Raw genomic sequence first — 13,983 nt, forward strand, 5'->3', positions numbered from 1 at the left:
TGTTTCACTGATTTAAAAGTCTGTGTATTAAGCACAAAGTCCAAAGATCTCAAGATGATATCAGGATAGGTGATGGTGTATCCACAATGAGTTCTCATAACAAATCATTTCGATAATCTCTGCAAATCGTTTTTTTACAAAATAACAACAGATGTTTGGGAGGGAGATTTTTACACGTCTCAGAGCCATAAATAACACCTCTCAAATGCTTCTTGGATGTACAGCATCCTACCAAGTCATCTCCGCCGTTTTTTCATTTCCATGTGCTTGAGGACAGTATTGGCTGACACAATATCCCAAGGGAGCCTGTGTCAAAAATGGGTATTTGAGGAGAAAGGGGGACTGGACTATTGTCCGGGTCAGGAGGGAAAGTCAGTTTAAGATAAAAAAGAAACCTTAGCACCACCCATTGGCTGAGGAAACTATCAGATGGAATGGCTTTATGTTTTTTTTATAACTTATGATGTCATTTAATTCAAATTGATGATATTACCTGTGCTCACATAATCAGTTTATGTACACTCATTTGTGTTTTCATTCTTTAAAATGTTTATTTAAATTAATTGATTAACTAAAATCTTTTAAGTATTGTCCAGGCCATGACACTAATCCAAAAAAACAACATTGCATTAATAGCATAGTATACACTCTCCTATCAATCCAGTAGTTGAATTTTCTAGACAGTTGAATTTTACTGTTGAAAAACACTGCATTGTAACACATTGCTTTATTTATCATAATGATTTAGTTTGGATTTGCTGACATGGGGATTCTATATCCTGAGGATAAATCTCACATATATGTGGAATACCAATTGGAGCTTAATTAGGACTCATATCACAATGAGCATCTTATCTTACTCCAGGAGTATTGTCCCTGACCAGCCTGGGAACAAGCTATCAGAAGATGTTCACCTTTGAGATAAAATGGCATCTACATGCTTTAAGGCAGTCTGTTACGGCGATAGAGTGCCGTTATGTTGAACCATTGCCGGATGTGCTGCATATGGTCCTGAACACAGTCAAAGGCAGTTCTGGTTCACTATCAGGCATTAGTAATGCAGCAAGTGCTGATTACAAGGCATAAAGGGATACATACGTGCGGTATCTGACAGAAGTTCCTACTGAGAGGACAAACTTGACCCAGCTGTGTCCTTAGTAAGACTTTTCAGTCTGATTAAACTGCTCTACAGATGTGACAAATCCCTATAGGATGTAGGAAGGATAGGAATTCAAATGGCTGTCGCTGTGGGCCTTTATGCACAGAAATAAATTGAGGTAGACCCCGATCAGGAGATCTGGCCTTAGGTAGTCCCTGGATAAACCTTCAATACCCCAGTTAATGCATGGTCAGCATGTTATATGTCCGGGATCATTACTCAGATTTCCCCTCCATTTCCCTCATGCGCCATTGCACACAGATTGACCTATAAGAATTCAAGAAATACTGCGAACTGACCATAGCTGGTGCATGTGTCATTCCAACAGGACTGCTCACTCTTTACCCATGACTAAGACTCTTGCTCACCTGGGACCCAAGTCGGTCCAGCACTACTGATTTATTTGCAAAGGGTGACAAAAATTCTGCCAATATAAATAGAGGCATTATATTATAGGAGACTAATCTTATGGGCGGCACGAGGAGGAGTGGTGAGGAGGGCACTGAAAACCAATGAAGTTAAATGAAACAAATGGCTTCTTCTGAGCTGTATCCTTTTATACAGCCCTGGGTATTCTTCACATTATATGGCTAACAGGAGGAGATGATGCAGATGAATGAAGTCAGGTGTGGGAGGAGTTTAACAATGAGGATTTTAAAGACTTTAACCCAGAGCGAGACTCCCATTAGTGTGTCAAGGGAGATGTGCTCCTACAACAAAGGTGTTTAGTTCAGGGCGCACTGCAATGGTTTTTCAGTGCATGGTGATGACACTGCCGCAGTGGGAAGCAGAGAGGCAGCTACTCATCGTCTCTTTGAGAAATTAGATTGGAACAAGAATATAATGTAGAAGTACAGGTCTATCAACATATGAGTGCCTTACCCCTGCTAAATTGCTGAATTCTCTTCTGCCAGACTTATAGTTAGAGTACAACAATATGTGGCCTTAAATTTCCATCTGTTAAACTGAGGATGGCTCAGTCATAACTAGAGCCTTATAAAAAAAAACCTGTAACAGCTGTAAGCATTACAGCCTGCTATCTGACTACACAATGCTGTTTAATGCTAAAATGACAGAAAGAGTTACTGCAAGATTTAAGTGAAACTTAGCTGTATTTCCTTTAATAATACAGGAATACTGCATAAAATATATATTTTAAAACATTTTATAATACTGTATAGCATAGACGTTTCTATGATATAAAGGCTAATGCTATCGACAGAAAAGCAGATTTAATCGCTTAAACACCTGTTAGGCTAATATGCCTTGCAACAGCAGTGTTATTTTAAGTAACAGTGAGCATATTCAGTCAGCACTGCAGCGATCTGGAGCATATCCCAGGAAGCTCAGCGGTCATTGTGGAGCGCACACATTCATACATTAAGGGCAATTTAGAGTGACACTGTGTACCCCATTTGTGTTGTGTGAAAAAAAGAAAACTGCTTTGATATATAGAGAAAAGGGGGACTACATTGTGAGAATGTCCAGTACTTGGAAAGAGAATATTATTCAGACCTTCTACCATCTACCTGAAACCATTTACAAGCTTTTCTTCTGTAAACTTGTAATTTCTAAAATAATTTTTTACCAATTCATTTCAAAGAAGAAAAATGTTTCTAATGGCCATTGATTAATTCATGCCATGCATTAGTCATTAACGTTATCATACACGATTGGATTCTAAATATAATGCTTCTGTAAGACTGAGTAAATGTTGACTTTGATGTACTATGTATTAGACCCATTTGAAACATAATACTAAAATGTTCCAGTTAGCATCACACACTATGTACTCACTTCGGGAGAACAAAATGTGATTTAGAGTCTGTTTCTGTTCCTTAACTATGTCTACACAAAACTAGAAACCACCAAATGATATGAGCACCCATGTACATTTGCAACACTGTTATTCTGCAATGTTCATAGATGTAACTGTTACTCCCAAAAGAACTTTTATGTAGTAGAAGCCACAGAATATGTCCTTCTGGGTGAAGATGGTGCCTTTTCTGGGAGACTGAGCCAGGTTACCACGGTGATTTGCGTTGGTGTTTACGGTCCTTCTCTCCAGTTTCTCCCTCAAACAAGGTCAGGTCCTCCAGACAATACAAGGATGACAGTCATAAATGTTCTTACTTTGTAAGATCCTGCCCACTCAAGCTAGTGTGTTTGAAAAGATGTCTTGTATTAATATACTGTAGACATAACATGGTTTTATCTTTTATACTATTTTCTTGTACAAAATACATTAAAAGGTCTTTAAATATGACAATGTAAGAAAATCTTCATGCATGTAAAAATGTAACCCACTGATAATCTGTAGCCACACCTTCAAACATTGTCAAATGAGAAGTAAGCACCAAATAAATGAGAAGTAAACACCAGCAAGTACAAATGTACCACATGTACAAAGGACCACATGTACTGTACAAACAAAGGACCACATGCATAAATAAATGTTCTACATGTTCAAAGAACCACATGTACAAACAAATGTACTACATGAACAAACAAAGGACCACATGTGCAAACACCATGGTTGAGTCTGGTATCAATAAAAAATGGATTATGTGAAACATTTTCATGTAGATACTTATATATGGAGCATATTTTGAAAGCACATTTGCTGAAGCAGCATATTAAGTATGCCTGTAGCACAGAGTTTCTTAAACTTATTCATGAGCCCCAATGAAAAGATACATTTTTGATGGATCCACTACTAAGCCAAATAAAGATTCAATCTCCAATTCCAAATACAAAATTTTGTTATTATCAACACATGTGGCCTTATGACACATGATATTAGCCATACAATTAGCTGGCGTCCTTTTGTATGATATAATTTGACTGATGTGACTTGACCAAGTGATTGATGGGTATTAAAGGAATGTTCTGTTAGTCTTTACTCTTGTTAGAACAACGTCAAACATCAAGTTTCTACTGAAAGTTATTATAAATTGAGACTGTGGTCTTTCATAACATTTAGGATTCCAATTAAAATATGAATATGATATGTTTTGCGTAAGCCCAGAAAATACAATTATAGTTATTCTTCAATGCAAGTAAATTAAGAACATTGTATAGTGCACGGTAAATTTTTCAAGGAGGAATCATTGGATGCTGTCTGCTTTCAGAGAAAACCACATCTGTATTCAAACCTGGGACATTAATTTCCCTTCCCCATTCCGGTGGGTAATTATGCTACGAGGTGATAACCCTCTCTGGGGATTTATTATTTTCTGAACTTTAACAAGAAGCTGGCTAAGCCAAAATATCAGAGTTATTTCGTTTTACATTTAAAAAATTCTAGACCTGTGTGAAATATTCAGTGGCCAATTCATAAACCTAAAATGCAAATTAATAAATATTGGATGTAAAAATTCAAAACTGACTATAATTTAACAAAAAAATCAGTCTTTTTTAATTGGGGAAAACCTCTTCTATTCGCGATAATAAGCACAGCAACACTAACTCCTGCAGTGATCCCAACTTAGCTCAAACTTTTCTTCATCAAGGCCATATTGCAACAGTTTCATCATTCAGGAGCATATGACCATTCTTGTGTTGGTTCAGTAATTGTATGGAGATGTGATAATACTGAGCTCAACATTAAAAATATAAGACACATGATATCTGAACTACACATAGGGTACAGTTATTAATTACATATTAGGTAACCTATAAAAGTGTTCAAATACATTTTAAATACTTCTGCTCCTATGTTTTCTGACTGCAATTTCTATTTATAGTCTTTCTACTGAAAGACTTCAGGTTTACTTGTTAGACTTTGGAAAAGTTACATTGTAATAACTAGTCATTTCACCTGAATTAACCTAAAACTGAAATGGCTATGATTGAGCTGTGTTTTTATGTTTGGTATTTTGTTTTGGCCTAATGATCGGTATCTGGGCCAGCCGGGAAGAGCACTGGCAAATGCAACCCCTCACAATGTCTTAAGAAAATCAAGCCATTTGTGTATGTGCTCACAGCCGATTTAGACATTGTTTGTCTGGGGCATCCATGCCTGCCAAATGTCAGCTTGGTATGACGACCTGGCCTTCACTCTTCAGTCAATGGCCAGAACAATCTAACAAAAAAATCTTCTGAGAACCCAGCCCACTGTTACAATCAGGCCAGGGCAATTATTTTCTGTGGAGAAGCCAAACTTGACCGCCAAGTCAGCATGGGCCATTTTTGTATTTTTTTTTTTTTGACATCCATTATTTTTCTTAAAGACTCACATTCTTATTTCTTTTTTTTGTTTGTTTTTTTGGAAGGGCTCATTTTTTCATGCCAGTATGGAAGTGGCAGTTGTATTTGCGATTATTCATCAGAAGGGAAGTTTCTCCCCTTTTTGTGTTAATGCAGGCCAGTAAAAATAGCTCTGCAGGTCAGATGTGGCCGGCGTTTGCCTAGGTCTGATCTAGGGGGGCCTTCTGCTTTTGAAGTTATTTAATTAATTTATTTTCGTGTATTTTTACTTTCCTCAATCAGAATTATGACTCATACCAGTGTAAATGTATGCATAAAGCATGAAAGAAAAAAATTATAAGAAACACCTTTATTGTCACGACTGTTGGGTGAGGAGGCATCGGGGAATAAGTATCCGGGAAACGGAGAGTCAGGAGCGAGGGGTTCATTCGGGGAAAACAACAACAAAGAAAGGTACACGGACGGCAGACTTCAGTAACATCAATGACTTCAATGACAGGACTGGGGAAACGTAATTGAACATGGACTGAAATACACAAGACTAATCGGAAATAACAGAAAACAGCTGGTAGACGCGGGGATTCCAAACGAGGTTAACGAGGGGGCTTGGCACATAGGAGGATCGGACAATCGGCGTGATTTATGTTCTGTGGTTCTCTTGGGTATTTCAGAATGTATAAATGGAGCTTACCATTTTCGCACTCAATTGTCACTTTTTGTGCAATCAGAAATTCATTACAAACAAATGGCTCAGCTTATATGTTTAAGATGTGTTTTTTCCTATTAGTTTCTTCAAATGTTACTGCACCATGTCCTTGGTGGGTGTTAAAAGTGATTTAACTCAATGGGTTATATTATTCAGACTTTATATCTTGCCAATCTACTCATGCACTTGCCGCAAGAGTCTTTACTACTGAAAAGTGTTATGACCGGTGGTTGACAGGCAGGCAGGAAGCGTGTAAGGACGAGGCAGGCAAGCAACGATCCGGGACACAAGGTTTTAATTAAGGGCACACGAGGGAACACGGAAAACAATATCAATGACAGATCTGGGGAATACGGACTCAGATGCGGACTAAATAAACAGACTGATAGAAAATAGCTGGTCACAATCGGGAGAGCACAAGTGGATGATCAGGGGGCGTGGCACACACGAGGACTGGACGCACAGGTTAGGACACAAAGATTTAAGGTTAAGGTTAAGTGCTTAAATGTTTCAGTTTCTTCTCTAATATTATATGAAAAAATGTGTTTTGTATGTATGATTTCCGAGATGCAATTAGCTGAAGAATCTCAAAAAGACTGCCTAACAGTACCTGTCATTCTAAAATGAACCTTTGGACGCAAAACTTCATTTCAGAGTAGCCTTAACAAAGTCTCTGTGCACTTCTGCATCCACTGGCAATGAAGGGTTGTTTCAAGGTTATACAGCTGCTACATATGCTCTTATTCAACCTCTGCAGCAAAGAATAAGCTGCCTCATCTTGAGGACTGAACCTCAAATGATTCAAGCTTTATTTTACTAACTGGTCTTTTCATGGAGACACAGGACAATGAAATGGGAAAGAATGTATCGTTTTTAAGCATAAAGCACTGGCCTTGCTATTGTAGAAGCTATTGTAGAATGTCTACCACACGATCCCATGTCTGGTAAAAATTCAGAAGGCAGGAGAAAGGGCAGCTACGGATCTGTGAGGTGATCCACATTTCTAAGAGAATGAGGTACTAAAATCAGTGGGCTAACTGAGCTGCCCTGACAGCTAAGCAGGCAACTCCCGGGGCAGCCTGTTAATGTAAGGACATTCAAACAAACAAATTTGATGTGCAGGATACCCAAAGGCTGAGGCCAGTCGCTATTAACAATTTCAATAACACAGAGTTTAATAAATGTCCCTGGTGAATTGAAGTTAACTTGCAGCATTAGGCATATTATGTAAAGGTGGGAGCTTGTTTCGGCTTCGTTTGCTCTCATATCTTATTAGCCACTTTTCCGCACTGGTTCTTGTTCAAAGGTAGGAACCTCAAACAGTGAGGAAACTCAAAATGAATCTAACAATCTAAAATGTAAAATGAAACATATCTGTTACAATAGAAAACAATACACTGAATGCCTAACAGGGTACTTACCTGCTGACTGGGGAATTTGCTTTAAGGTTATGGGTGTTATTGGAGCAATGTTAATGTTAATGCCCACGTTAATAAAGTACTTGACAGCTCTTTTAAAATGAAATACGCTCTTTATTAACAGCCACTATAGGTTTAATACAGACAATGAAACCGACAGTTTAGATGTCACTCAAAGTTACACGCTAACAAAATGCACGCATTCCTTGGCAAACATAACACATTTATAATTAACATAAATACACAAATACACATATTAATTCACACCATTTAAAGATAAGTGCCGTGTGGAACAAAGCAGGCTGGCTGCTGACCAACCCCACGGCATCATCATATGTCTGTCACGTATTCGGCGGGAGAAGGACAACCAAAATGCAGGCCGCGGTGGAGTGATCCCCTAACAGGGACGTTTATTAAGGCAAATGAGAAGGACTGCACACGTCGACATAGAACAATGATTGGACTGGGATTACAGGATTGATATACACTTATATACCTGACTAATACAGGAGCAAACAAAAATCAGTTGTGCAAAGGTAACAGCAGGGCAGGACCAAGCGGGAAAGCTAACAAGCCAGAGGTCTGGCCAGATTAGAGCCAAGATCAAGGGAAAACTGCAGGGATCTGACATGTGGAGCAGGCTGGAGGAAGCAGTGTCAATGAATTGTCGACAGTGGGAGGGATCACCACTCTTATAACTTTGTATTGCTGTAACAACATCGATTACATTTTAAGTATGCTACCTATAGCCAGGAAGTAGATATTTTTACACCATCTGCTGTGGTATAATGGCATTTAAACTTGAGCCCACAAAAATAAGAATACCCCAGTTTCTAGATGATTTTTTTGGGGAAAACACCGTTTTATATTCATGCCAATACATATATAAAATGGCTTATTGTAATATCGCAGTTCATGTGTTTGTATTGAGCCATTGGGGGATGAACACAATGGTCTGATAATATACCGTGAACATCCAACAGCATATGTAGACACATCTATTGTTTCTGTAAAGCTATTTTTCTTATTAATAATTGCCACTTTTTATTGATCCCTGTGGGGAAATTCTTTTCACGGTTTAAAAACAGCCACCTATTGCAGTGCCCAGGGAGTTGGGGGTTAAGGGTCTTGCTCAGGGACCCACAGACATGCCAAGGCGTGATTTCCCGATCACAGGCACACAAACTTAGCCCACTAAGCCCACTCACAACGTCAACTTAAAAAATAACTTAGGAAATGGATCTCGTTCATAATCTAGGGACTACCTGTAGTTATACTATCATTACACATCAACTATAAAAAGTCTGCTGACTAAGGTGCAATTGAATACAAACAATCAACTTTGCTTAGTTTTAAACTTGCACTTCTTTCCCTACAGATTCCTTTTATCCATACTGTAAAATACATTATCCTGGCTTCATCTAAAAATATAGCAGAGCCATCTATTAGTATTTGAAAATTTAATCTCTGGAATAAAAATGTACATCGTGGATTTGGTGAACACAGTGGAATTCCATGCAGTGTAACGGTCTGAAGGAAACAATTTTCTCCTCACAAAAGAGAGCTTTTAAAAAGGACCAAATTGAATCTTTCTGTCTAACATAGAGATTGAGGTTGATTCATGAGGTCTTGCAACGAAGAAAGGAAAAGTAAATGACGTAAGTGGAGGTGTAGACGTGTCTTTTCAGGCAGGCACCCATGTTTGGTGCAGGACAGGTTAGCATCTGAATTCTGAGGTATAAAAAAAGCATCTGACCTTTAAGGGTGGTGCTCGTTGTTGGTGACTGCTGCGTGGTTTTCTCAGCAGGTGACAATAAGCTTTTCAGCTGGTTCCTATAGTCAGTGTCAAGTTGGTGTCATAGAACCACTGGTTTAATGTAGGTCTACTACATCATACTTGCATATGGATTCAGCATTCTTTCAAATAAGCCCCATTCGTATTCATTATGATCAAAATCTAACATATTTTTATCTATATTGTGTAATGACACTGTGAGTGTACAGAGGATTCAACTTTGGGAAAATACCGATGTTCTGATGCAACTGGGGCTCAGGATGACTGGGACTGGTGTTTTATTACCCATTCTCACAATCAGCTGTTTGTCTGAGATTCATTTAAAGTACTACAGACTTAATCTACCAGTGATGTTACTCCACCTCCCAAAAGCCAGTCTGCCTGAGCTCCTTATTCAATAACTCTGAAATCATTAGCAAATCAGAATTTGACTTATATACCAAGTACTGTATGTGCATAAACAGAGCAAAATCATCTCAAATTGTCAATGGCTCTGAAACATGTACTATATGGCCACACCTCAAGTATCAGGACACTCCTCTTAACACTAGATTTACCGAGTTTTTATTCTCTGCTGAGAGTCCCAAGGTGTTTGTCACCCCTGCTGTGATTTTCGCAGGTCTTCAGCCCCATCCTCCTCCTGCTTTTGTTGTGCAAACACACCCATTACCTGTGAGGCCTGGCGCATTTGCATTTTTTACTCAGAGTAGCTCAAATCCAAGGCAGGCTAAACCTCTGTGTGTGACATGGAAACCTTCACAAAAGTCTGCCATATCTATACCAAATATCCCACACGCTGACTGACCTGCAAATATGAAAGACGCACATTCACAAAATATATGGAAACACAAGTCTGTGTTATTTATAAAACAAATTGAGTGAAAATAGAATGAAAAGTTGCTAATAGAATGAAATGAATAAAATGAAAACATGCTAACACTTCAGTCTCCAATGCATGTTTGTATATAAATGTCATAAGCTGAGTGAAGTCATGGTCCATGGTTTTTGACATGCTCATACACATACAGAATAAAATGTCATTTCATTTTCATTGGCCATCACTGAATTATAACACCAAAAGTGAATTTTGTTTTGGTGTGATCTCTCCAGCTTTGCATGTTTGGCTGTTCATGTAAAAATTGATGTATCCGTGCCTCAGTTCCAGGTTCATCTCTTCGTCATCTTTCTGCCTTTTGTCTCAGTGGTTACTGTCCCACACAGTCTGTCTATCTTTCAAAGTCTGTGTTTGCAGCGTTTGAAAACCCAGTGACCATCATCCCTGTATTTGGCAATGGAGTTCCTTGGCTAGAAGAATCGGAAACAATCTTCTTTTTCCTTTCCACCCTGTAGATGCTTTGTACAGAACGTAGGCATTCACCGCCACCAAGTCCAGCATGTTGTAAAACACAGCTACTGGCCACTTGCTTGTTGCTGCTCGTACTGAATACATGCGCGCCATTCTAAACACTGACGTGGAGAATTCCTCTCCCTGTGCAGTGTCCTTTGCCAATGGAGGAAGGTCACGGCAAACGTTATTCACCATGCCCAGTAAAGTGAAGCAGTCTGTGTGACAGTGACAGTGAGGTGAAGAAATTGTCCATTGTGACATTTCTCCCGTCATCCAGAAATGACTCCATCAGACTCATGACCACGTTCTCTGCCAGCCTTCACCAAGAACTGTGCTGAAAGTTTCACTCCAGGAGAACACATGAACATAGATGTACAGCTGTTCTCGACCAAGGTTCATTGTCCATGCAGTATATTTACATTTACATTTACAGGATTTGGCAGACGCCCTTAGCCAGAGCGACTTACATAAGTGCTTTGAGACTCTGCAATGAATTTCCGATGCTAGCTCAATAAGGACCCCAGCTACGAATACTATCTCTGAGAACGCCATTGAGTAGTGCAGAATTTTTATTTTATTTTATTTTTTTAAAACACACACCAGAAAAAGAGTCGAGTAAGAATATAGAAGTTCTACGTCAGGTATTTCTGAAAAAGAAAAGTTTTGAGTCGTCGCTTGAAGACATTCAAGGATTCAGCTGTTCGGACATCTAGGGGGAGTTCATTCCATCAATTAGGTGCCAGGACAGAGAAGAGCCGAGATGCGTGTCTTCCTTGTGCCTTGAGGGGAGGTGGGACCAGTCGAGCAGTGCTGGAGGATCGGAGAGATCGTGGTGCAGAGCGGGGTGTGATGAGGTCCTTTAGGTAGGATGGTGCCAGAGAATTTTTGGCTTTGTATGCGAGCATCAGTGTTTTGAATCTGATGCGTGCAGCTACAGGAAGCCAGTGGAGGGAGTGCAGCAAAGGAGTGGTGTGGGAGAACTTGGGAAGGATGAAAACAAGACGAGCAGCTGCATTCTGAATCAGTTGGAGGGGACGGATGGCGCTCAGTGGTAAACCCGCTAGAAGCGAGTTGCAGTAGTCAAGGCGTGAGATGACGAGGGACTGGACGAGTATCTGGGTAGCCTGGGTGGAAAGAAATGGACGTATCCTCCTGATGTTAAAGAGGAGAAACCGACAAGAGCGAGAAAGACTGGTGATATGTGAGGAAAATGACAACCGATCATCTATGGTAACTCCAAGGTTTCTAGCAGAAACCGAAGGACGGATCAGGGAGTTGTCAAAGGAGATCGCAAGGTCCTGGAGGGGGGATGAGTCAGCCGGGATGTAAAGCAACTCAGTTTTACTAGTTTTGAGTTTTAGCTGGTGAGTGGTCATCCAAGATGAGATGTCTGCCAAGCATGTAGAGATCTTAGTGGAGACATGAGTGTCTGAGGGAGGGAAGGAGAGGATGAGTTGAGTGTCATCGGCATAGCAGTGGTAGGAGAAGCCATGTGAGGATATAACTTCGCCAAGAGATTTAGTGTAGAGGGAGAATAGGAGAGGGCCAAGAACCGAGCCCTGAGGGACACCGGTGGAAAGACAACGTGGAGTAGATGTGGATCCATTCCATGTCACTTGGTATATCGCATCCAAGCCGGACAAATTTGGGATCAAGTTCTGGATGGCCACGGATTTGGAGACCAAATACGTCTGCAACGTGTCCCCTAACTTGGGAAAGGACCCCAGTCACCAGAAAAGGGAGAGGCTGGCAGAGAACATGGTCATGAGTCTGATGGAGCCATTTCTGGATGACGGGAGAAATGTCACAACGGACAATTTCTTCACCTCACTGGCACTGTCACACAGACTGCTTCAGCGCAAAACAACACTACTGAGCACAGGGAATAAAGTTTGGTATGAACTTCCTCCAATTTCAAAGGACACTGCACAGCAAGAGGAATTCTCCGCGTCAGTGCTTAGAAGTGGCAGTGTCTCCTTGACAATTTATGCACCTAAAAAAACAAGATTGTGTGTGTTCTGAGTTCCTTGGACCAAGATGTGGCGATCTGTGAAGGCAGAAAGAGGAAACTCAACACGATAACAGACTATAACCACATGAAGGTATGTGAATGTGTGTATAATTTTACATCAGTGCTACAATGTTTTCTGATATGTACTATACAGGCCTATATAGAAAGAAGGTAGAAAAAAAGCAAATACACTCATGACTCTCTCTCTCTCTGCTGTTATAGTGTGGTGTAAATGTGTTGGACCAAATGGCGCGCATGTATTCCGTAAGAGCAGCAACATGCAGGTGGCCAGTAGCTGTATTTTACAACATGCTGGACCTGGTGGTGGCAAATTCCTACGTTCTGTACAAGGCATGTACAGGGTGGGAAGGCAAAAGAAGATTATTTTTGAGTCATCTAGCCAAGGAACTCCATTGCCAATTTATGCCACAAAAGGCTATGGGGACAGAGGAAGGCTGCTGCTGTGCCAGGACTTGTATGGACAACTCAGTGTCAGGTACAGGAGAACTGCAACAGAAACCGCAGCAGGTTTACCAGTGCAAAGTGTTACAAATTCACTTGCGCCAAATGCAGGGATGATGGTCACTGGGTCTGCAAACACTGCAAAGTTTGAAACACTCAATTTTTTTTATAAATAAAACAGACTTGTGCTTCCATATATTTTGTGAATGTGTGTCTTTCATATTTGCAGGTCAGTCAGCATGTGGGATATTTGGTATAGATATGGCAGACTTTTGTGAAGGTTTCCATGTCACACACAGAGGTTTAGCCTGCCTTGGATTTTAGCTGCTCTGAGTAAAAAAATGCAAATGTGCCAGGCCTCACAGGTAATGGGTGTGTTTGCACAACAAAAGCAGGAGGACAATGGCCCAAGAAACTCTCAGCAGGGATGCTAGTAGGTGTTAGGCCCAGGGAATTTACGCAAATTTGCGTAGATTTGGCAGTTCTAGTGTTAATCTTTGAATTCAGATTGTTTCATTCAGAGCCATTGCGACAGGTGTATACAACAAAGCACCTAGCCATGCAGTCAGGTTTACAAACATTTGTGAACTAATAGGTCATTCTGGAGAGCTCAATGAATTCAAGCATGGTACTGTCATTGGAATTTCTGAAGCAAGGCAAGAGGGCTCAGCTGGCAGAAGAACTGAATCGTCGGAACCTGGTAAGGAATGTAAATTGTGAGAGTAGAAAAATAACAGCCTTATTACCTATTATTTGAACATTTTAAAACACTTTAAGAACTTCAAGTTGTGTTTTGTTTGAACAAAGATCACACATTTATATTTTGCGAACCGCAGATCCAATATTAATACAGTACAAACAAACAAAAACATACG

At 40.1% G+C, this 13,983-nt stretch overlaps 1 protein-coding gene across 1 annotated transcript in view; it reads left to right on the forward strand.

Annotated features, from left to right (window-relative positions):
* LOC125716164 (basic proline-rich protein-like) overlaps window positions 1–12,964 on the forward strand; it is a 386,857-nt gene extending 373,893 nt beyond the window's left edge. Inside the window, exon 3 of the mRNA XM_048988332.1 lies at window positions 12,738–12,964. The gene's annotated coding sequence lies outside the window, so the exon portion shown is untranslated. The remainder of the gene's footprint in view (window positions 1–12,737) is intronic.
* Window positions 12,965–13,983: the final 1,019 nt, after the last annotated feature.

This window comes from Brienomyrus brachyistius, chromosome 2, assembly GCF_023856365.1.
Source record: "Brienomyrus brachyistius isolate T26 chromosome 2, BBRACH_0.4, whole genome shotgun sequence".
Taxonomy (NCBI): domain Eukaryota; kingdom Metazoa; phylum Chordata; class Actinopteri; order Osteoglossiformes; family Mormyridae; genus Brienomyrus; species Brienomyrus brachyistius.